We start from the raw sequence: 25712 nt of genomic DNA on the forward strand, positions 1-25712 counted from the left end.
AAGGCTTCAGCAGAACTCAGGGTCCCATTGCACTAGTTCTGTACATTTGCATAATAGAGAGAATACCTGCACTGAGATAGGGAACTGATCACAGAGAGAGTAAGGAAACTGCCCAAGATCCTACTGGCTACGTCCACGGCAGAGTTGGGAATTGAAGTTAGATCCTCTGAGTCCCAATCCAGTGTCTTACTCACACTTCATACTCCAGCAGACATAGATGCTAGGGACAGTAAAGATTGAACGCTGCTATCTCTGCTATAGCAAAATTATACTGTATCTCTGATTCGCTGCCTTTTCATTAGAGACAAGTTAATCTATCTGCCTTATCACCACAGTATCTGAGCACCTCACAATTGTATCCTCACTAGACCCCTGTGAGAGAGGGCAGTGCTATTATCCCCATTTTACAGAAGGGAAACTGAGGCATAGAGCGGTCAAGTGACCCACCCAAGGTCACAAATGAGGTCTGTGACAGAGCAGGGACTTGAGCCCCTCATCTATCAGGCTAGACTGCAACCACTGGTCCATCATTTTTCTCCTGTCCTGGTATTCTCACTCCACACATAGAAACCTCTGCCTGGAAACATTCTATAACTCACCCTGTTTATTTATTAAAGATTATGTTAATACCAGAGGAGATGGCATTTAAGTGTCATGTCATTTCAGAATTTCAGTTCTGTATTAGATTTTGGTGCTAAAGTAAGTTTCTATGGTGTAAGTGTTAACTCTGGTATTTAATTGTAAATTACCCATTTTATGAGCCAGACAGTGGAGGTGTGGGAGGAGCTAAACTGGCTGTTATGCTTTTATATATATATATATACACTCACTTAGTATGGCATAAAGTAGATGTGTTTTAGAGATTAAACTACAAATAGGTACTTCTGCTATGACCGGGGTATTCTGTGTTTGTAATTAATTACCTATATAGTAGACAACATATATTCATAGATACTGGTGGTGTGTTTAGAGTTATTAAAATCTCTCATTAAAATGTTCTGGGCAATTGATTTAACTCTTTCATCACTAGTCAGCTTCTGTTGCTCTAATGTATCTCCTGTTATCATGTCCCAGTAACTGGATTCAGAAGTGCATCATGTGCCTTCCATCTGGGAGTACCTGGAATGTTCGGCAGCAATTGATCATTTTGAAATTCATTGAAATAACATGAATGCACTGATTACTCTGAAACTAGAGGTTTGTTCACCTTCTGCTGAAGAAGAGAATTATTTGAATTGGGAGAGTGGCATGGAAGATGCAGCCAGAAGATGACAGAAGAAGGAACTGAGCCAGAAGATAACAACAGGTGGGGAGTGAGAGAATGCGAGAATACATCTCTATCACAGATCTTGTTATGGGAAGGGAGATTGTTTGTAGACAGGAGGTCATGGGACTTCACAGAGGCTTCTAGTAATTTCACATATTTTGGACAAGCTTTGGCTAATATCTACAAATTTAGCGGTGAAATTCATCTAGGCTTGTGCTCCTAAGTTCCTTAGGGTTTTTTTTTTTAAATCTCCCCATCTTCATTTTTTCCCTTTTGGTTGCAGCTAGTGGCATTAGTACAGAATAAATGGCTATGCCAGCCCAATGGCTAAATGCTGATTTAAAGGACTCTGTAAGTACTATTGTGTGAATACTTGGAAGGGAATAGGAATTGTGGGTGGTAAAAGGGGGGTTGGCTAGCCTGCGGAATGGTGAGAACTGTCAGACTGACCAACAGTCTCTCAAGGGAGTAGTGGAAAAAGCCAGACCCGGTGTCATTTAAAATTAGACAGGACAAAGCACTAGAAAGTCTGTCTTAAGGCACAGCTCTGCATTGGTAAGGAGATGAACTAGCATGATTCTGAGGTTGCATAGTAGACCTTATTGTAACAGTTAGGCTGTCTAAAGAGCCATCTTCCCTCCCATTAATCACTGTGTGAACCACCTCCCTTCCATTTGCCATCACATACTGGCCGTGACACCTACAGAAACTGTTTAGCTGGAAAAGCAGTATTAGGAGAGTACATGCCTAGCCAAATAAACTGCTTTGCATGCTGTGTGTGTAACCCATTCCTTTCTGGTAGCACCTGTGCCAGAGAGGGCTAATGGTAGGGTTGCCCTTTTAAAGGATTAGTTTCCCAGCATGCCTTTTGAGGACCGGCCCTTTAAATGTGGTAGAGGCAAGACCGAGCAGGCCTAAAGTAGTGATTGTAGAATGGGCTGCTGCTTGCTATCTTCCACCTGGTAAGTGTTTTTAATTCCTCTGTGTTTTTCTCTTCTGATTTCTGAAAAGCTGGTAAAAGGGCAGATCAAGCGGAGGTCAGGTAGCCACTACGTTTCAGGTGCAGAGAGTTAGTTCCCCAGGATAAAAGTCACCACAGAAGAGGCAAGGAAGAAGCAGATTTACACACACACGCGCCCCACCAGTTTTTCCATACCAGCCATCAGAGGTGTCTCAATAGGATGGGGGTACACACAGACCCCATTTCTAAGGCAGGCCAGTGTCTGTCTGGCTGTTTTTCAGAAATTCTCAGAGCTACAGCAGTGTGACACTGCACAATTCTCTACACAGTGTTGTGCTGAATGGCCAAAGGAAGACAGGGACACAGCATGGAAGTGGGACCATGGGGGAATGTGTGTATGTAGCAGCCATTGTGCATTCAAAACTGGTAAATGGTGTATGTAAACTTTGCATACACATGCAATAGGGTGGCAGTATGGTTTGTTGGAGTTGTTACTATTTTCATCTCTTCCACTGATTTATTTTGGGACCCAAGTTAAGCCTCACTTCCCCATGCCTCAGTTTCTCCTTCTGTAAAATTGGAATAATACCCTCACAATGGTATTATAGGGCTTAATTCAGTAATGTTATGAAGCACATTGATAGCACCTTCTATTGTAGGATATCAATGTGAAAAGAACTCTCATTCAGGTTCTACTACAATGAACTCTTTGGGCTGGGTTCCCTCCATGCTTCTAACCCAGGCTGTAGGGGACCCACAGGAGCAGTAAATCAACTCAGCAGAAACAAGCCACTTATGAATTTACTCTGCAGGGTAGGAACAAATTGGTGCAACCCCAAATGGGTGTGAGAGCTCCCACTGTAAGGCACCGATTCCCTTTTCCAAGCAGCTCCAGTGCTGTGGCCAGATTAAGGCAATCAGAGGTCCTGGGCACACCCCATGAAGTCCCCCATGGTCCCACTTCCATGCTGTCAAGGGAGCCAGTGGATGCTGCCCAGAGGAACTCTGCCTGGATGTGTGAACGGACGGAGGATCGGAAATAGGCCCCACAGTCTCAAGGAGGCCCCGTTGGCCAACTTCCTCTCCCTGGTTCTATAGATAGCCATTTTAGCCAGGGCCAGGAGCTGGTTGACCAGGAGGTCCCATGACTCTGTGGGGCCAGGTGTAATTAGGTGACCAGGTTTCAAAATGTGACCCCCACAGACTAGAAAAGTAAAGACTTAACCACGTTTTTAAAGGCATTCAGGTACCTAACTCCTATTGATGTCAATGGGATTGTAGGTGCCTACATACCTTTACAAATCTGGCCCTATTAGTACCTCAGGGCTTGTCTGGATTGCATTGTTAACTCAAAGTATGAATTTGCCCCTAACCACACTCCTGTCCACATATAAAAATTGATAGCAGGAGTTAAGTGGTGCACGTTGCAGGTACAAGTTTAAGTGTAAGTGCTACTGGAGCTAGGAATGCAGTAGCTCCAGGTACAACAGCTCATCAGCTGCTAATCACTCTACCCTCTCACCAGCTTTAGCAGCAGGAGACCTGAGGCTGGACAGCAGGTGTGATAAATGAATGGGGGAGGGGGAATAGTTCCCTTTTATGGACACCCAGCCAGCCAGTAAGCTATACAATCCCTCTTAGTAGCTGTTCTCTACTTGCTTTACCTGTGAAGGGTTAACAAGCCTACACTAAAAGGAAAGGGAGTGGGCACCTGACCAAAAGAGCCAATGGGAGGGCTAGAACTTTTTTAAAAATTGGGGAAAAAACTCTCTTTGTGTGTTTGTTGTGTTCTCTGGGAAACAGGCAGCAGTTATGCTATGAGAAGCTTTAAGCTAGGTATGATCATAGATCATCAGATCTTACCTAGAACTACTTATCTGGAACTTCCAAATGTGTAAGTAGAGCAGGAATATTTAGAAAGACACAATTAGGTTTGTTTCTGTTCATTTCTTGGCTTGTGGACCCCACTGTGCTAATCCCAAATGCTTTTTGTTTTGCTTGTAACCTTTAAGCTGGACCTCAAGATTCTTAATGTTTACATTTTGTAAGTATTTTTTTTAATCAGGCAAAACCCTAAATTCTAGATGTATTTTCTTCTTTTTTGTTTTTAATAAAATTAACCTTTAAAAAAAAAAAGAACCCTTTTACCTGTGAAGGGTTAACAAGCCCACAGGTAAAAGAAAAGGAGAAAACTACTAAGAGGAATTTTATACTTGGCTGGCTGTCCATAAAAGGGAGCTCCCCCCACTTCATTTAACACAGAAGGGAATGAGAGTAGCCCAAAAATGCATGTGTTAGGAAGAGGCTACCTTCCCCTATGCTCCCATCTTGGTTTTTTGCTTAGCCATTGGTTGAGCATAGAGGGAGGAGGCTAGCTGATTGCTTGATGGGTCCCCCCACAGTACCTATTTAAACTAAGCCTTGGCTTTTCAAAAGCTTCTGTTCCCCCACTTATCTAGCCAACCTTCCCTCCCCTTGTAGAATGGGAGCTGTGCCCCTTATGGTGCTTAGGGTCTGATTGATAGCCTGATTTTTGGGTTCAACTGGCATGTTGTCCAGGGGCTTTTTCTGTTTGCCCTGCAACCTCCCAGTGGCACCAATGGGGTAGAAATGATAGGGTTTGAGGATGATATAATGCTGTTAACATTACTGCCTTGTTGCAACTGTGGCCGACGTCCCAGGCTGGTAAAGGCCAACGTTCCAGAGGTTAATAAGACCTGGGACTCTGCAGCTGTACCTTGCAGTCATGGGAGGGGTATGGGGGAGGAGCCTTCAGTCTCATAGATTGCGTCCCCATCACAGCCTTGTGGCTTCTGTCACTCCACCCTTCCGTACCCAGGATGGTTTCACAACTGAGCTGAGTCTGTGGGGTCGACTGGGAAAGATCTACCCTGAGGTACTGTTTAATTTGTGGTTACAGCCCCAGAACCCACACGGGAACCAATTAAAGGCCTGGTGTGTGAAAGCAGGAGGTGGGCAGCGTAGTGTCTCTCTCCAGGGCATAATTAATAAAGTTGCAGCCTTCTACTTAAACCCATCCCATGGGTCTGTTCATGGTGCCTGCTTGTCCTGGTCAATGTGCTGCTAATCCAATCACTCTGTAGCTCAAGCATTGTTTTGCCATGTGGTCCCTCTCCTTCAAGCGAGGCTAGTGGAGTAACTTGACTGTACTCGGTGGAGCTAATGTTACACCCTTAACACAGAACAGTTGATCAAGGGGAATAATGTTTATTCTGGAAACCTTTGACTTTAGGAGCTTCTTGCAGACCGACACCTCCTCAGTGCCCAGTTGCAGACGAGTCTCCCCTTGTATGAGCAGCATATACACATTCTGCAGAGTCTGTAAACCCTGCAATCACTCATACCCCTACCCTGATCCCATTTCTCTGATTATATCATTTTAAATCCCCATTAACAAAAATATATACAATAATATTCAAAATTATTACTAACTATAAACAACATGGATCTATTTCTGGAACCTCATTTCTAGGGACCTCATGCTAACACTGCAGTGAAAACAACCCTCTGTTCAGCAAGTAGATGCCGGCAGACACTTGTACTTGTGCAGAGCCCTACTGACTTGAGTGAGGTTTGTCGTGAGCACAAGCCATTGCCTGCCTGCCTGCATCCATTTTCAGGAAGAGGTCCTTAAGACTGACACAAGAACAGTGTCTAAACACCTACAAGAAAGCAGTGTGAATGAAGATGCCATTTACCATTTCTGAAGGTTGCAGGAGGTGGGCCATGCTCTTAAGGAAGGCACAGTGCAGGTAGCTTAAGGAGGATAATTCAACATGGGATAGTGGAGGCACCATCAGTGCAGATCTTCAAGAATGAATTGGATGCGATCATGTAGGATTGATATAGTGCAAGTCCTGTAAATTACTTGGATAAGACTGGGTGACCCAAATGACTTCCTGCTATTTTGTATTTCAATGATTATGGGAAATGGTTAGGGGGTAGAGAGACTATTTTGGTTATGGAATTTGACATGGTGACTTGAAATGAAACATTGAATTAGCATGATTTTTAACTGAAGCCAGAAACAATGCTAGGCCATTATGTCCAACATATTGAAACCTTTTTCAGTAACACACATTAAATTAATTTCTTGTGATTGTTTCCTATTTTTACTGTCCTTTTGGCTCCTAGTCATGGTTTTCAATTTTTTCCTGCTAATTGAAATCTTTTCTAGTTTGGAAATTAGCCTCTCAACTGGATTTAATGTGACTCCCAGATTGTCATTCAGTTCAGTGCAAAAGTCATTTATAATTTACATTAGATAGAATAGATTCAAAGAGGTTAGCAGTAATAGGTTTGGAACTTGATATGTCATGCTAAATCTTTTTTTTTCCTTCTGTGACTACTTCTAACAATTTGCCCCTTGAGCTTCTGTGTTTTGGGAAGGTTCACATTGGTGCTAGGTCATGTAACATACTCAGAAGTTGTAACACGGTTGTACAATGTTATCTTTATTAGGTCATTGGAAAGCCACTTTCTACCAACAAAGGAAGCCTTAAGACTCAGACCATGGCATTTTAGGGGAAATTATTTCAGTCAAATATTCACTTCTGATTTTAGCATTCTAAATGTAAAACATGGTCTTTTTTTTTTTTAAAAGAAGTTGGATTCCTATTTAAGTTTTAGTTCCATCTTTATTCATTTGCTTTCAATATCTCTTTGAAAAGTTGCAAGAAATAACTGGTTCATGTGAGGGTTGCAAGATTGAATTTGGAAAAAATAAAAGGAAAGAAAATTGATCTTATAAAAAACATCCAAATTTCTGATTTCTGGCTGAGATTGGACATAAGAAAACCCAGAAGTTCCATATGAAAATCTATTCTGAGGTTTCATGACCAGCCCAATTTTTCAGACTCCAAAGATGACATATGAATCATTTAGCATATGAACACTTTTTAAAATACTGGTAAATACTTTATATCAAGTTCTGGTTTCTAGTAGGGACGAAAGCAGAAAGTGGCAAAATACCATGTCTAAAGCAGTTCTTGCAATATTTCTAGCTATCAGTGGAAAGTGTCTCACATCTCATGAGAGAACCTGTTTTTCTGAAACTTCCAGTACATTTTACAAACATGGGACACTCGCCTGCATTGAACAATCATCCAAACTTAGAGAACTGAACTGTACTCTGAAACTTTTGTGGTTTCCCCTGTTACTAATCATTACTTTCTATTTCATTCTATGGCTATAAAAATAATTGAACCTCAAAATGGAGACAAATAGACAATATCTTGCATTTGTAGAAATACTGGAAGTAGAAATACAGGGAACATACAAACTCACAAGATCTCTGGAGGGCAGTGGAAAATAATGCCCAGTTATCCAAGCTGCTAGTAAAGTAATTTTAGAGAGACAGCACATCTTTCTCCAGTTGACCACCTGGATGAGGAAGGGGTACTCTATTCATTAAAATATGTTCTTTCGTCTATTTAATTCAAACTGATGTGAGTATGTGGACTACAAATATGTAATCCTCATAATTGTGCTACCCCCCCCCCCCCGCTTTATGCCTGAGGGCAACCTTAGAAACAATCTAGAGGATAAAAGTTGCAATGGGACCTCTGGTTCCTACAGCGGCTGCTTGAATTTTTATGGCCAATCTGGAGCCTAACGTTTTAAACCAATTTAATAGGCAGGTAACTTTGCATGGGCTGTACATAAACAGCTTCCTTATTGCTAAAAGTGATGTGCAGCAGGCTTCTGAGTTAATCAATAAATAGCTCTCCAAGATCACCTTAAGTACAGAGGATAAAGGGCTCCCTTCCGTGCATGTAAGAGTTTTATGAAGCAGCAATAGCACATTTCAAAATCCTTGGCAGGGAAAGGACAATGTTTCAGGGTGGTCTATGTTGTTCAGTCCATGTCCACCTAAAAAGTTGCAATAATTTAGGCTGTCATCCCTGTTACCAGTTAATCAGAAAATAACCTTTTCTCCATGGTGGCAGATGGGCATATAGCCTTTTTGGGGTCAGTGAACAGGCCACTTTGGGGAGTGTGTATTACCTGGGTTCTTCTGAGCCTGAGTTTTCAGTAGCTCCCAACTAGGGGATGTAGATCTACAGCTCAATCTGTAGATACTCATCCTTTTAGCTGTGGAGTGCGGGGTTCAGTCTCCTGGTGATAACCAAGATGATGATGGTTACATATGCACAGTGCTAACTGGAGCTCTGAGGATCCTAATAGGAACCTGGCATTGCACCACCTGGGGAAAAGGGTATGTCATCTGTTGCTGCTTATGCTATTGGTTCCCTGTCCCTCTAGAGAGGCGGAGGCCAGCAATTGCACTAGCCTTGCAGAGGAGATGAGGACTTCCATTGTGCTTGACCATTTGTGCAGACATAATCAGGGAGCCAGTTTCCTTGTGTACTGCACAAGGGGCTGGAAGTGTCAAGCCCCATATTTGCAGCTCTGGAGGAGATCCCCTCTAAATTAGGGATTGGCAAACCTGAAAAGCTTGAATGTGGGTTCAGCCTAAATTTTTTTTTTTTTTAAATTGGAGATATACCAATCTCCTAGAACTTTCAAGGTCCCTTCTGGGTCATTGAGTCCAGCCTCCTGCCTTCACTAGCAGGACCAAGTACTGATTTATGCCCCCAATCCCTAAGGTGCCCCTTCAAAGATTGAACTCACAACCCTGGGTTTAGCAGGCCAGTGCTCAAACCACTGAGCTATGCCTCTCCCCCACCAATAAACATTCAAAGCTTTGAAGTTCTAAGTCCAGATATTCAAAACAGTACACGCTTTGGATATGATTGTCCAACACCTACCTGCATTAATGAGCACTTACTGAAGTCTACAGAATTGCCCTGGAAATCCCAATCAGGGTAGGCTTCCTCCCTTGGCTTGTAAATATTGCAAGAAGAGCCATGCTAATGGTACTGGGGTATTCTGGTTCCAGTCCCAGCTGGAACCCACAAGCGAGAACCTATTCAAATATTTTAGAACTTTGCACAGTCAATTAAGATTTAATTCTAGCAATTTTGATTGTCTTTGAGGAAAAACAAAGTTCCTATTTTATTCTCAAATCAATTCATGCATCTGTACTCCAAACTAATAAGAGGTCTGAATTGAAACCTCACATCAAAACACTGCTGAACCCAGTCCTGGATTTTCCACGCCTTTGTAGCTGAGAAACCTCAATTTTGATGTAAAAATGGTTATTAATAATGTTTATTTTTATAACATTAGGTCATTACAAATTTGTTTATGCTTTTACTGAGTATTACGATAATCCTATAGTTATATTATACACTGGATGCCTGGAGAACATAACAAGACATGCTTATATTTTTGGTTGCTTATATTATGCTATGTCAGGCTAATTCCAAAAGGTTTCTGCTTTCTGTTACCCAGGGACAAGCCAAGCCACCGGGAAAGTAACTCTTTGTAGCCATAAAACCATGTTTATCACACCTAAGTGTTTATGCAATCACTAAAATGCAGCTTTTATAACTCCTACTTACGGTAGTTTTAATTCTGTACTCTTTTCCTTATGCTGTTTTTCAAATGATGTATTGGCTATTGCAATTTGTGCTTTATACAAAATATTTAATAGAAATTTTACATGAGAGTTGTAAATGCTATAAAGGGCAGATCATAAAGCCAAGGATCATTTGGGACAAAAGGCAAAAAAAATCTTCTCAAAGGACTGGACACCTCACCTAGTACAAGATACCAGTTTGTAATTGACTTGATCTTTCTCTCAAGAAAACAAACTTGTATGAGATTTATCTTTTAGAAAAAGGGCAGGTTGCATAAAAGAATGTCGGGATGGTCTGAATTCCGGACATTCCAAATAAGAATGTAGGGATGTGTTATCAGACCTATAAAATTAAGTTATAAAACAATTTTTTCTCCACACAGCCCCCTCCCCGGGAGGGGAAAAAAATGAGTTTAAACCTCCACAAATTCCTAAGGTGACTGTGAAGAGTTACGAAGGAATCTCACAAAAATGGGTGCCTGGGCAACAAAAGGGCAGATGAAATTCAGTGTTGCTAAACGCAAAGTAATGCACCTTCGAAAACATAATCCCAACTATACATACAAACTGATGGGGTCTAAATTAGCTGTTACCATTCAAGAAAGAGATCTTTGAATCGTGGAAAGTTCTCTGAAAATATCTGCTCAATGTGCAGCAGTGATCAAGAAAGGTAACAGAATATTAGGAGCCATTAGGAAAGGGATAGATAATAAGACAGTAATTATCATAATGCCGCTATATAAATCCATGGTACATCCCGACTTTGACTACTGCATGAAGTTCTGGTCATGTCATCTTAAAAAAAAAAATGATGTATTAGAATTGGAAAAAGTACAGAGAAGGGCAACAAAAATGAATAGGGGGATGGGATAGCTTCTGTAGGAGGAGAGATTAAAAAGACTAGGGCTGTTCAGCTTGGAAAAGAGATGACAATGGGAGGATAGGAAAGAAATCTATAAAATCATGAATGGTGTGGAGAAAGCGAATAAGGAAGTGATATTTACTGTTTCACATAACCCAAGAACCAGGATTTCACTCAATAAAGTTAATAGGCAGCAGGTTTCAAGCCAACATCAGGAAGTAGAACTTTACAGAATACATTCAACCCGCGGAACTTGTTGCCCGGGGATGTTATGAAGACCAAACATATAACTGGGTTCAAAATAGAACTAGACACATTAATAAAAGATAGGTCCAACAGTGGCTGCTAGCCAAGATGGTCAGGGACTCAACCCTATGCTATATGTGTCCCTAAGCCTCTGACTGCCAGAAGCTGGGACTGGACAACAGGAGAAGGATTACTGAAAAATTGCCCCTTTCTGTTCATTCCATCTGAAGCATCTGGCACCAGCCACTGTCAGAAGACAGGATACTATGCTAGGTGGACCATTAGCCCTTCTTATGTTTACAAGATTTTTTTATTGAAAGATCTTTTACAACTAAGCACTGTAAAGTTTCATTCTTCAAACTCAAAGAAAGCTTTCATGGTTTACCTCATTGTAGCGTAGATGTTTCCTACATCAGTGGAAGGGAGTTTTTGTTTGATGTTGGTAATCCACATTTCAGAGGCACTCAATTCTTCTATTGACCTTGCTGCATCTACAGTGGGGGCTAGGTTGACCTAACTATATCTCACAGGGTGTGAAATTTTTAACAGCCCTGAGCGATGTGGCTAAATTGACCTAATTTTCAGATGTAGACCAGGATGTAGCTCGCAATGAAATGGCTCCTGGGTAAGCTCTTTCCCCAATGCCATCTTTTCCCTGGCTTACAGATGACCTGTGATACTGATGCAAGAAAGAAGAGGGCTAGAGAGCTGGTGGCTGGAGTCTCGTGCCAAATTATGACAGATTGCATCATAAAGATTTTTTTTAAGATCATAGTGCGGTTGGGTGAGCAGTAAAGAGGAGGTCTGTAATCGCAACTAAGCCACAGTCCATGAACTTGTGTGGTGGACAACCCAGATAATCCTGGCCACCTTCACGCAGGTGTCATTGACCCCTTTTGAGTGTGTGCATCCATTTAAACTAGGCATAACCTAATGACACGGTTACGCATAATCTTCCAATTTCTTTTTCCGGCAAGTTTTTAGTCTTGAAAGAAAACATTTTGGTGGCGTTGGTTTTGTGTACATGTTTCTTTGAGGAAATTGTAGCAAGCAGCAATGGAGTTTGTCCTCTGTCTTAATCTCTCTGACCAGAGTTATTTTTTTCAGGCAGGGCTGCTCTCTGGGAACCAGGCACCCATGCTTGGTCTGAGTTCCCTGAAAGAGGGGTTTTCTTGTGTGCCATTTGTGAGCCACCTCTGTTCCAGGACTAGTGTGTATATATAGTAGTGTGAACTAAGCAGGTTGCATGAAGAATATACCCAGATTCTACATCACTGAATTCAGCCCCAAACTCAAGGCCTTATCTGCTACCACTTGGCTCAGGGTGATAATAATTGATTTATCGGGTTTGTAGTTTGGGATTACTGTGAGATCCCTTGCTGTTGTAAAACACTCATAGAAGAGCAGTGACCAGGATTTTTTTCCCATTTACATCTGATGAGGAAGTTGCTCCCTATTTTTTTTTGTCAGATTCAACTTTGTTACTTTACTGCAGTGCACATCTCATGGATTCAAAGTCCCCAGAACTCTTTGGTGTCCCAAGTCCAATTCCAAAATGAAAATGTTGCAGTTTGGAGCCCTCTGCTCTTAGCCAGATCACTTTGTTATATGTAATGTGGAGGGGATTGAACGCTACAGTTCAGTGATCTGAAAATAAAGCCATTATAGGCATGAAACTTAACAAGGTGTTAATTGGGTATCAGATGAACATGAATAGGAAGTTCAGAGAATTGTGAGCTGCGGATTTCAGGAATGAAGGATCAGTTCAAGTGTAACGCTCTGTGAGCTGAACCTTATTTCTTTGCGGTGCAGTCGTTGTCACAGTGCTGTTGAATTGGTTATGTTCAGGGCCTCATTGTTATATTTTGTACTTCTAAATGTTGAAAATGTAGCTACAGGGAAAATATTTTGTGGACCAAGATTTTAATCCAGAAGTATCAAGGGCTTCATCCAATATCCATGGAAGTTAAAGAAGAGGTGTCCATAGATTTCAATGGGAATTGGTTCAGGTCCTTAATGCCAGATTGTTTTTCCCCCAGAGATACCGAGCACAAACTAATGTGAGTGTTGGCAGCCATGAAAACACAGCAATATAGAATATAGATCAAGGGTGATACTATTGGCCGATTTTCACATCATCACGATTTCTGCAATTGATCGGTTCTTTTTCTCTCCCGTAGATGGCAGTGGAACACACATACCCCAGCCAGCTCATTAAAGATAGACTGTGGTAATGTAGCTTTGGCTCTTTAATCTTGAACAAGTCTCTACAATCATGTTCTGTCCAAACTTCTCTGTACTTGCTACAAACTGATTTGTCTCTGAGCAGCAGAAAGCTGAAAATCTGGGCAACATACAAGATAGCAACCAAATGCTACCCTATTTTTTCTTGAATGTTAAAACTTCCACTCTTACACACACACACACATTTTCTGCAAAAACACACATTATATATGTATATCATCTTGAGTCTCTAGCTTACCATGCCTTGTAATAGCTATAGGGTGGGCAGAGAAAAGACGAGGTGTGTGTAAATGTGATACAGAACAAAGATATGATCTTATAAGTTGCTGAACCTCTCCATCAAGGCACAATGTACCTTAAACTTTCAAGCCTGCAGTAAACTTGATGGGAGTTGAGGAAGTACCACATCTCTCCCAGGAGCCACCAAATAGTCTTTGTTCTCAACAGGGAGAGGAATCTCAAATTGAAAAGATGTTGCCAAAAATGAGAAGCTACATATTCCGATGTATTGGGATCCAGGAGCCATGGGTTCTGTTTCCAGTTCTGCTACTGATTTTTTGACGACTTTGTGCCATTTTCCCCTGCCACCCTTCATCTGTCTTGTTTTTTTAGCTAACGTTTCAAGGCAGCAATTGTTTCTGTACTCTGTGTGTGCATGGGACTGATTTCAAACCACAGATAATAAATGATAACATTTCCAATGAAATCTTGGATCCCACTTAATCACTTGGGACCTTCTTCTCAGAAGAAACACTTATTTCAAAGCTCTTTGCTTTTCAGAATGCTGCCTGGGATGTCTTCCATCTGTCTTGGCAGGTATGAGTAGAAAATGATCAGTTCTGCATTAGGATCAGTCCTTGGATGTTTGTTTATGGAAAAGAATTAATGTACCATGCACCTTGGAATTAGTTTTTACACTGTTATTGACTGATTTCTATAATATGTTTTACCTAAAATGTAAATGTGGATCTCATTAATAATGCTGCTCTTCACGTTAGAAATGACAGTCTCTCGTACTAAATATTCTAGCACTGGTGACAGGCTATATCTGGCAGAATTCAGGGGAAAACTGGGTAATTTCAAGTCTGGATATGTTACAAACCTTCGACGTACTTTATTGTTCACTGAACTGGGTGGATCAGACCGAAACGAATACAGAAGTCTCAGAGCCCCTTAATTATTGTGCTCACAACTCACTGCTTTTCTGTGTCATTGCAAGGTCCTCGATTCACTTCTTTTTGTCTAACAGTTGTAGACGACCACCTGCATCTATAAAGCTACTAACATATTGTTAAACTATCAAAGCAAATAGACACACAAGTTCATTTTGGGGTGACTATTTTGTGCCCAGACCTACAACAGTTGATGCAGTGGGAGCTACTTGGTGCTTTTTTGTATTAATTTCCAGTTATTACAATGGCTGCTAAAATCAGGCCATTTACTTTGGTGGCTAGCTACAGATTTAGGCACCTAAATTTTGCCCTTAAACTCTGCCTCCATTTTCCCCATATGTATGATGTGGATAATGCTAAACTACCTCAGAAAGGTGTTCTGAGGACTAATTCGTTAACATTTAAAACTGTCCTCCAGAAGTAAGAGCTAAATTCTATGTTCTTCATAGTTAAAATAATCATATTTTTTGAATGTTGGTAGCATTCCCAGCACTGTACTGATTATGGAGTGGCTGAACTCCAAGCCCCAAGAAATTTTCAATCTAATGCAAACAAAAGGAAACAAGTCAAGACCAATTCACAGCACACTGGGAGATGGGAGGGGAGTGGCAAAGATCAGAAAGTGGCTTCACCTCACAGCATTGCAACGGATATCATTTTTAATTGTTCCCTGGATAATAGCTCTGCCCCAAGGTGATGGATTAGGACTAGCAGACTATCACAGACTCTATCCATCCATGCAGACATGTATATGCCCTCACCACCATAGTATCTGAGCACATACCATTATCGGAGCTGGTCCAAAAAAATTAAATTAAACCAATTTTTTTTCACAAATTTTGATGAAATTTCATTTAAAAATATTGGGGAGGGGAGCATTTTGAAATTGTCAGAATGTCTCATTTTGTCATTTTTAAGATGAAAAGTTTTGATTTTTTTCTCATTTTGAAATGATTTTTCATTACAAAGTTTGCTTCGTTTTATATTAAAAATTGAAAAGGGTTCAAACTGAAATGACAAGTGTGGAATTTATCAAAACATTTCAGTTGGCCCAAAACAATTTTTTTCTGCATTTTGTTGGTGAAAATCTCAAAAAATGTGGCTTTTTCTGTATTCAGGACTACATTTATTTATGAACTCTCATACTTTTTTGCAAAACAGAAAATCAGTTTTCCAACCAGCTCTACCCATTACTTAAACACTGTTGATATGCACACACTCTCTCTCTCTCTCTGCCTTCCCTGCCCCAAGAAGCAGACTTAGATGATTAAGGTTTCTAGGTAAACAAATCTGAGAGAATGAGGGAACTTGCCTGATAGAACAGGCCGGCTTTACATTTGACTCTTAATATAGTGAGCTTGATGGCTGCTCATACTTGTAGCTTGGATTTCTGTATTCTTGATCCGGCTTCGATCTCCCACAGTCTTGAAACCCACTCTGTTGGTCAACAGCAACACTGTCCCAGTGGAACTCAGCTGTGGTGGAATATCATGGTCAGAGAGAGGGACAGAGTTTTCTCAAGTTAGACGTGTTTCATGTAAGGCTTTATCAGGTTAATGACCTTGAACTGGCATTTGTTTTCAGTGGGGGGCCAGTGCCCACAGCAACCCATTGAGGTGATGCCATCTTGGTGACTTGTGTTGCTGAGTAGGCAGGGAGCTGAATTTTAAGCAAGTTACAGCTTCCTCAGGGCATGAGGCTTCCTAGTTAAATAAAGAGCATGCATATAGCTGGAGGAGACATTTGAAAGAGTGGGTGTTTGCTTCACCAGGATAGGGAGCATACCCCAAGTGAAGAGGCGGCATGGAAGTGAGGGAGGAGGTCATGAAGCATGCAGCCATGCATGACATGTTGGCAAAACAATGGGAGCAAGGTGGTGGAGTAGAGAAAGACAAGACAAGATGTGGGTATGAGCAAGATAGTGCAAAACTGGGCTGAGGAAGAGGAGGAGTTTAACCTGCAACAGAAGAGACAGTGGAAAGATTCAAAGTGGGCATGACATGGTCATTGAGGTGGGTGAGGAAGATGAGATACTTTGGGAATTTAGGAGAGAATGTAGATGAGTAACGTGTGACTAGGGGAATCCAGAGAGAAGGAGGTTGTATTAGCCTGGATGAAAGGTGACCATATCACAGAGAAGTATTTTAGTTGTAGGGATGGAGAAGAAATAATTGGATAAATTCGTCCATGGAGTAAACTCCAGATTAACTGGAAGTCTTGGGGATAGTGAGGCAGACCATGAACAATGAGTCAGTGGCAGGAATAAGTACTAATGATTTGCTTGGTCCTGGAGTTGTGATCAAATCTCTAGCCCACACTGCTTTGCATATATATTTACAATTAAATGCTATCGGTTGCACTGACAGCAAACTCTGAAATGATATAGATTTGCTAATCTTGCTAGAAGTGGTCATACTGTAATGGGATTCCTAACAATCTGCTTGTGACTGGAGAGGCTGCAGCCAGTCATAGATTTCTAATGGACTTTTTAAAGCTTTCATTGTTTTATGCAATAATGTTGTTAGTATAACTGCATGTATGTCATACTCCTCCCCCGTCTGCTTTTTAGTATGTCTGTCTTTAGCCTGGGAGTACCATGGGTAAGAATTGTCATCTTGTCCACTTGCAAAGCCAAGTGGAGTCCGCAGCAACAAGGGCTGGGTTCAATATCCAGGGGTCCCTCTTAACAATACAATACAGAACTGGGCCAATCCCCCACCCAGTAATCTGGAGAAATTAAATACCACCCTTGGGCACCTGTAAGAGGCAGTACTTTCCCACTTGCAAGCACTGAGTCTGTGTACAGCAGATACAACTTTTAATAAAAGGGGAAGGAACCTGGTATTAATTTGGGGAATCACTGCAACCATGATTTGAACACATCGGGCCATGAGCAAAACTCCCCAACCTCCAGAGAACATTGGGCAGTGTCATTTGCCTCCATTTCTCATCTTCTGGTGTGAAAGTCCAACAAAGAAATGTCCCTTTAACATGCCACTCCCCTCTCCCTCTGCCACACTCCATCTCCATTCACAGCTGCTGTCCTTGAGCCGTGAAGACCCAGAGTTCAGACATACATTTACCTCAGTTCATTTCCCTCCCAGGGGTGGACAGGCAGAGCAGTGACTTGGCGGCTGCTCACAGTTGCCGCTGTTCACTGTGTCACTGCCTGCTGCCACCACTGCACTGTTGTTCACTCCACTGCTGTCATTTGTTGTGCTATCACCTTCTGCTGCCACCTGCCTCTCTATTTGTCACCTCTGCAAGTCGGCCTCTTGAAGTTCCACACACAGGGCCGGCTCCAGGCACCAGCTTAGCAAGCAGGTGCTTGGGGCGGCTACTCCGGAGCGGGGCAGCACGTTCAGGTATTCGGCAGCAATTCAGCGGACGGTCTGTCACTCCTGCTTGGAGCAAAGGACCTCCCGCTGAATTGCCGCAGATCGCGATCGCAACTTTTTTTTTGCTGCTTGGGGTGGCAAAACCCCTGGAGCTGGCCCTGTCCACACAGCTCTCAGTGATATCAGCTCTCAGTGGGGGACCCTCACTTCTAATGCAGGCTGAGCAGAAACACACAAATGCTGTCCTACAGCAGATCTAAGCAGCACTTAGACCTGATTATTAGAGTTTTCAGCTGTAGTGATCACTTAACAAAACAAGACACTGGATGGAATCTAATTACCTCTATCTTGAAACAGTTCAGAGGGGCAGTCAAATGGCACTTAGGAATCTTAGGCAGAGCCCACACCTGCAGGCAAGAATACCTGTCCCCACCCCCTCTCACTCTCCACTGGGATCTGGCATCCAAACCCCAAGCTTAGTTAGTTCAATTCAGTTAGGGTCACCCCCTCAATCAGGACAGGCTAAGTACAGTTCTGCGGCTCTTTACTCACACAATAAGGATAACAACATTTCATTATCCCTGCATTCAAATTTTAAAATGTTGATTAAAGTTAATATTAAAATTATCTAATACACAGGTTAAAGAAAGAGCTTCTGTACATCTGGATATAATGCTTAAATTATCCAAAAGTATGAAATGTGGTTTAAAAAGTCATATAAGACCTATAACACATAATCTGCAACATCCCAAATTAAGATTAATTCATTTAACAATACAGTTTAAATATTAGCATCCAAATATTCAGCTACATCACTCATAAAAAGTTATATTAAGTGTAGCTTGTGGAAAGCAGACATAGCAATGAAAGTAGATTGTCCCTCAGTAATGGAGAATTTAGGATAGATTGTTCCTGAGTAAATACAATCCATCAGAAACAATATTTCAGTGACTTTCCTTCCTTTGCTTCTCAATGGCACTCTAGTAACCTGTAACCCAGCACCAGCCAAAATGGATCATTTGGGCAGCACAGCTCTGTCTGTTGGTTACATAGGCAGAGTAGGTATATCCTTGAAAATACAGTTGGGGCCTGATCCTTTTCACTCCAGCTCATCACTAGCTGTCAGCAGAGAGCAGTTTCAGGCCTTGCTCATATAATAATAATCATCATAGTAATTATGGCTAGTTGCATTATCTTTGAAATACTGAATTTACTGCTCTGCAGATGGAACAATATATGCTGCAGAAATGAATCAATTGACTTTATATTGTACTCAGCTGTATAATAGGATGGTGCCATTTGGATTTTTCCTCCCGCATTTTGTCTGTGTAAAAACCCCAAGATTGTGGCATGTCGGGCACTTTTGTTTCTCAGTATAGAGCATGAGCGGTTGGGGTTTCTTTCTGTAGCAAATCAGCCTTTTGAGAGTTTGTTAGCCATGCTTAACCTCACTTGTGCTAGTCTAAATGGATTGCTGCTCATGTTGCTTTTGTTATTTTGCCACTTCTTTGTACAGGTATTTGAAAAGGTCCGCCCTCTTTTTCCAGGTTATTATTGCTTGCTCACCGTATGTTGCTGTTAGTGGGGTGGGAAAAGGGGTGAACTTTTCCATAAGCTATAGTGAATATCTAGTGCTGTGGCTTGTAGAGCACAGAGAATTTTGAGAAATGGTTTATTTGGTGAGAAATGATGCTTTGGCCAACCCACATCTATTCATAAATTGGTGATAATTTCCAGGCCTGAGCTTGGAGCACTCACCCAGGATGTGATAGACCCAGGTTCAAATCCCCCTCTGCCTAATATGGAGATGGGATTTGCAGTTGGGTCTCCCCCCTTGCAAGAGAGCATTCTAGCCACTGGACTATGGGGTATTCCAGTGTGGGACTCTTTCAATCTCTTCTGTTGAAGCTGTTCCACTCTGGATAAATAATTAAACAGTCATGAGAGCAGAGACTTGAACTTGGTGCTCCCACAACCTAAGTGTGTACCGTAGTCACCAGACTAGACACAGCAAAGAGTCCTGTGGCACCTTATAGACTAACAGACGTATTGGAGCATGAGCTTTCATGGGTGAATACCCACTTTGTCGGATGCATGTAGTGGAAATTTCCAGGGGCAGGTATATATATGCAGGCAAGAATCAGTCTGGAGATAACGAGGTTAGTTCAATCAGGGAGGATGAGGCCCTCTTCTATCAGGTGAGGTGTGAACACCAAGGGAGGAGAAACTGCTTTTGTAGTTGGCAAGCCATTCACAGTTTTTGTTTAATCCTGAGCTGATGGTGTCAAATTTGCAGATGAACTGAAGCTCAGCAGTTTCTAGAAAGAGAAACAGTGTGTCACCCAGTCTTACCAGTTGATACTCATGGCAACATTTTACCATTTTATTTTTCTTCTTTATTGCTGCCAGACCACCATACTTTTGATACACCACTGCTCTTAATATACCAGATTTAAAATGTCTGTTCCCAGTACCTGTTATGGTGCTGCTATTCCCTGTAGAGGGAAGTAACCTGTACACTCAATTCACTCTACTGGTGTCACCCCATGACTATTCACTGTCATTTACTGTGAAACTTCTACCACCTTCAGCCTCTGCCAGACCCCAAACAAAATATTTCAGGTCAAACTACATTTTTTTCCTTTGACTCAAATCAGATGTGTTTTTTCCAGATCACTGAGTATTTTTGCTACTTTCAGATACATTTCAACCCAAACTGATTATTTTCCTCAACTTGCAGTGAACTGAAAACCTGAAGAAGAGCTCTGTGTAAGCTTTAAAGCTGGTCTCTCTCACCGACAGAAGTTGGCCCAATAAAAGATATTTCCTCACCCACCTTATCTCTCTAATATCCTGGGACCAACATGGCTACAACAAAGCTGAGTACAGTGAACTGAAAAGTCAGTTATTTGCGCAGCTCTAGTGTCTAGTTGTAATAATCCCCTTTGGGTTAGCTGAGAATACACTTCCAGAAATAAAGGGTATTTTGTATTAAAAATATAAGCAGCCCTGATCTTAGGTTCTCCTTCTGTTGATCAAAGCCAGCACACCTTAACTATTATTTGTATAACAATAACACCTAGTGGGTCCATTTTTAATCAGGCTCTGTAAATACATTGTGAGACAGTCCCTGTCCTGAAAAGCTTAAAATGTAAGCAGACAATTAACTAGATGGAGATATACACCTATCTCATAGTTAGAAGGGGTCATTGAGTCAAGTCCTCTGCATTCACTAGCAGTGACCAAGTATTAATTTTTGCCCCAGTTCCCCAAGCGGCCCCCTCAAGGATTGAGCTCACAACCCTGGATTTAGCAAGCCAATGCTCAAACCACTGAGCCATCCCTTCCCCCAGACAAAAGGCACAAAATAGTAAAGTACACATGGATTTCCCAGGCTTACACAGCCATTGGATGATTGAAGCAGGAACAGAACCCACAACTCCTGACTCCTTGCATACCTTCCATTACAAGGAAGAGAAGATGAATGCATCTGTCATCAGAATTGTAGCCATGTTAATCTGTAGCAGCAAAAACAATGAGGAGTCCTTGTGGACCACAAGGACTCCTCGTGGTTTCTGTCCTCAGAGCTAGCTTCAAAAGAACAGGCCGTAAAACTGCACATATCACAGTATTTTTAAATAGTTAGCCAGTAGCTTAAGGAGCCAATGGATGACACTGAAGAATAATTTTGAAAGATCTTCGTTCTGTTCTGCATTGAAACAGAAAGGAATGTTAAAACCTTGAGATGTTTAGTGAAACACAGTTCTTGTATTCCAGCCAGCCCTATTAAAAATGTCCTTGTATTTTAAAATAGCAAGCGTTTTCCTGCTTATGGATCATTGAAAAGAAAAAGTTAACCAAGGGATAAAAGTAATAAAATAGCTTCACTAACTTTTGGCAATAGATCTCTCTGTTTTATGCTATTATACTATTATATTAGCTGTGGTATGTGCAGCATATTGCCTTATTAAGGTAACAAATCTGCACTCCATCTGACTTAATTGCACTTTGCTTTTTATGATATAGCCATGCACAAGTTGAGAAATGTTGTTCTAGTCCAATCAATCATCAGACAATTGTTATCTGTCTGTACATGTCTTGGAAGGTCAGCTTGCAAGGGAACTAAATAATGAATCCAGACTAATTGTTATGCAGGTAGCAAAGTAATGCATGTATTTTATATGCCATTCAGTGAGACAGCACTTTTATTTATCCCAGCTCACGTTTCTATTAGATTTATTCATGAAGGATTTGAATCCAGTAATGTACTTAACAAATGTGAATGCAGCTGTTTATTTTGTAAACACATGTAAGAAATATGTTACCTGTCATTAGCAATAAAGGCTTGAAATGAATCTGTGTTTTAATACATTTTTAGTGAGTAAATAAATACTTAGATTTGTAACATAATGCACATTTATCTTGGAAGGGATTTTCTCAGAATTTGGCTTTGATTTTCACTGACATCAAGTCAGTATTGCCAACTCCAAGCATTCAAAATTCAAGAGCCAGTTCTTACAAAATCATGAAATTGGTTTAAAAATTGTGTGATTTAAAAATATTAAATGTTAATTTTATCAGCCTTCTGGTGTTGGAGTGTTCAGTGTTCACGTCTTCCAGCTTTTCTCTGCAAACAGAAGGGCTAGAAACAGGGGCGGCTCTAGACATTTCGCCGCCCCAAGCACGGCGTCATGCTGCGGGGGGCACTCTGCCGGTCGCCGGTCCCGCGGTTCCAGTGGACCTCCCGCAGGCGTGCCTGCGGAGGGTCCGCTGGTCCCGCGGCTCCACTGAAGCCGCGGGACCAGTGGTCCCTCTGCAGGCACACCTGTGGGAGGTCCACTGGAGTCCTGCCTGCCGTGCTGGGGCCTGGAGCCGCCCCTGCCTAGAAACTTACTTTTTTGAAAATGAAAGCGGGGATTCTCAGGTAAGCACCTGATTCCAGGGGCTGGGGCTTTAAGCAAAATGCCAAATATTGAAAGACTCATGAGAGTGGGCAATACTATAAAGGACCCTTTAGGCTGCTTTTGGAGTGGGAGGTCCCTTTATGTTGCTAAAACTGTGTGGAAAGGGCCTTTTTGTAACCAAGCAACAAGCCCTGTGTCTTCAAATGGAAGGTTTAATCTGATATTTGAAACACTTAGATTTCCTGGAACCATGTGTGATAACCCCTCTCTTGGCCAACTCACTGGGGATTGAACCAGAGATCTCCAGAGCTAAAAGCGTAAGTACCTATAGCTTGAGCTGCAGAACCAAAGTTTTTAGTAGGAAGGGACTGAAACAAATAGCTTCTGCATGGTGGGAGGTATAGCTCAGTGGTTTGAGCATTGGCCTGCTAAACTTAGGGTTGTGAGCTCAATCCTTGAGGGAGCCATTTAGGGGTCTGGGGATGGGTCCTGTGTTGAGCCAGGGGGTTGGGCTAGATGATCTTCTGAGGTCCCTTCCAACCCTAATCTTCTATGATTGGCACACCTGGCAAACTGTAACACTCACCAGTGGATTACACATGCTTGGGTTCAAATTCCTGCTTTCACCTTTGAGATGACTACAATAAATACTTTTACTGAATTTGGATTTTTCAGATGAGACTATACAAAGAGAGGTCCTGTGTGTTCGGTGTTGTTATTAAACATCATCAAGCATCTCCTTCCCCTCCTGCTGTGTAGAATGCTCTATACTGGCTAGCTGCTACCCCCATACCAGCTATCCTGTGGGTATGTCGATAGGACAGTCTCTTGCACCACTTATTGGGGTGAATGATCTTTACTCATGCAAGTAGTCAAACTTCTCTAATCTCTTGTCAGTCATTTGCCCTACACTTGTACCACAAAAGTTTTAGCTAATTTTCCTTTAATAGGATTTATTGCTTTTGCTGGCAGAATTGATATATATATATCAATTACATATATATATAATCAATCGAGAGAGAGAGAGAATATAGATATCTCTATATATAATTTGACTTTAAAAGTATCGTAACTGATGATTCACTATAACCACAAACAACTTTCACTGCCCCCCCCCATCTTAATTCTATGGTGATAGTTGCTGTGCTATGCATTTGTGTGCTGTTTGTAGAACATATTTATGCCTGTTACGTACTTTATTATTAGGAAGGTTTCTGAGTTCATGTAATATTTATATAACTTGCATTATGAAGCAATGTGCTGGTGAAAGGGAAGTTCAGTGTATAAGTAGATTGGGAATATTTTTATTTTCTTGTTTATTATTTGTATTGCAGTAGCCCCAGTCATGGACATGGGTCTATGTGCGCTAGGTACAGTACAAAGAAAAAAGAACAGGAGTACTTGTGACACCTTAGAGACTAACAAATGTATTTGAGCATAAGCTTTCGTGAGCTACAGCCCACTTCATCGGATGCATGCAGTGGAAGATAGATAGATACACAAAGAGAACATGAAACAATGGGTCTTACCATACACACTCTAACGAGAGTGATCAGTTAAGGTGAGCTATCACCTGCTGGTAATAGCTCACCTTAACTGATCATTCTTGTTAGAGTGTGTATAGTAACACCCATTGTTTCATGTTCTCTGTGCATATATATCTTCCTACTGTATTTTCCACTGCATGTATCCGATGAAGTGGGCTGTAGCCCACGAAAGCTTATGCTCAAATAAATTTGTTAGTCTCTAAGGTGCCACATTTACTCCTGTTCTTTTTTTGAAAGAGGAGTGTGACTATTATCTCTCAGAACCATTGACTTGCTATATGTTTGTGAACCATGGGTGATGGAATAGAGCCTGTGATTTAGGAGTGCAAGATTTTTATCATGAGATGTGGTAAGCCAAGTAAGTAAAAGGTGCTAGCTACTTTTGCTATAAAACCGTCTGGTTATCTCTGCTTGGCAGTATTGACCTTAGGCCTTCAACAGCCCCTAATAACTTTCAGGTGACTAGTGAAAAATGTAAGATTGTAAAGTTCAGCCTTCAGGTTTGAAGAATGATTTCTCTCCAAGGAATAAGGGGGTGTCTCTGGGTTTTTGAATCCCAGTTGCACAGTGCTTTCCTCTCTGGAGCACTGACTCAAAGTGTAGACTTGAATATCTTGGTAAGTTTTGTTTTGTGGCTTTCCTATATGGCTGGTATGAAAAAATCAAATCAAGAAATCAAAAGCTTGTATTAATGCTTCATTATCTAGATCAATATTATTGCTTCTGGAAAGATATCTTGCTATTTGTAAATCTAAAACCAGAAAATGGGAACCACTAAAAGGAATGGCTTTAAATTCTACCTTCTAATAAATCTGGTGCAAAAAAAATCACCGCATTATAATCCACCTGGAAGCATGCAAGTCTCAAGAAGGGAAGAGAATTTTCTGTATTTCATAAGGATTAGGCAACAGTGGCTAAAGGAAAACAGCATATGCATTTCCTTCAGGGTAGGATTAAATAGTTTCCAGTACATGACATGGATTTAAGGCCAGGGTTTTTTTAACCTTATTTATGCAAGCAGATTGACAAGGTGCAATGGAACTGCTTATGTGCGTGAAACAAGCTGGATTTGACCTGTAGACGTCTGTATAGGTCTTTATATCACATTTCTCCCCATGGTGTGTGAATGCCCTTAGCTAGTAAAAGCAAATTATGTAAATGGCCATTCTCTATTTCTACCTCTGAATATGTCAAATCTCTTCAATTATAGGTGACATGCTCCAAATCCATTAAGCAAACAATAGCTGTGGAAGTAAAATGAGCACTCGGCAGTATAATATTTTGAGATTTGCCCCAGCTTTTTGGAATTGGAGCCAGCAATTATTTTCTCTATCTGTTTTCCCAGGTCATGGTGCTCTTTGGAAATGCCTTTTGTGTTGGTTTCCTTTTTAATTTTAGACTCACTGAAACTTTACCCAATAGAAGGGGGAACAAAATTATGTAACTTCAAGATACACTGCCTGTGTTACTATGGCAATGTCTGTAACCACTCTGCACAGTATATGACAAACAAGATTATACTGCCGGATACTAGAAAGTGATAGAAACACCCCTCCTCCCTATAAAAAAAACTGTTGAGGTTATCTTAACCAATAAATGTTTTAAGTTACATGAAAGCCTTTCACCATCATTTTATGGATTCTTCTCTCTTAACAAGAAGAAATTGA

At 41.3% G+C, this 25712-nt stretch overlaps 1 long non-coding RNA gene across 2 annotated transcripts in view; it reads left to right on the forward strand.

Moving 5' to 3' along the window:
- Positions 1 to 2194: 2194 nt before the first annotated feature.
- LOC120406838 overlaps positions 2195 to 25712 on the forward strand; it is a 127187-nt gene continuing 103669 nt past the window's right edge. The window contains exon 1 of one of the 2 annotated variants that reach the window (XR_005599621.1): positions 2195 to 2229. This is a non-coding gene — a long non-coding RNA (uncharacterized LOC120406838). Of the gene's footprint in view, positions 2230 to 22734; positions 22816 to 25712 lie in introns of those variants that run through there. The other variant, XR_005599622.1, reaches the window with a different exon arrangement.

The sequence above is a fragment of the Mauremys reevesii genome, linkage group 5 (genome assembly GCF_016161935.1).
Source record: "Mauremys reevesii isolate NIE-2019 linkage group 5, ASM1616193v1, whole genome shotgun sequence".
Lineage (NCBI taxonomy): Eukaryota > Metazoa > Chordata > Testudines > Geoemydidae > Mauremys > Mauremys reevesii.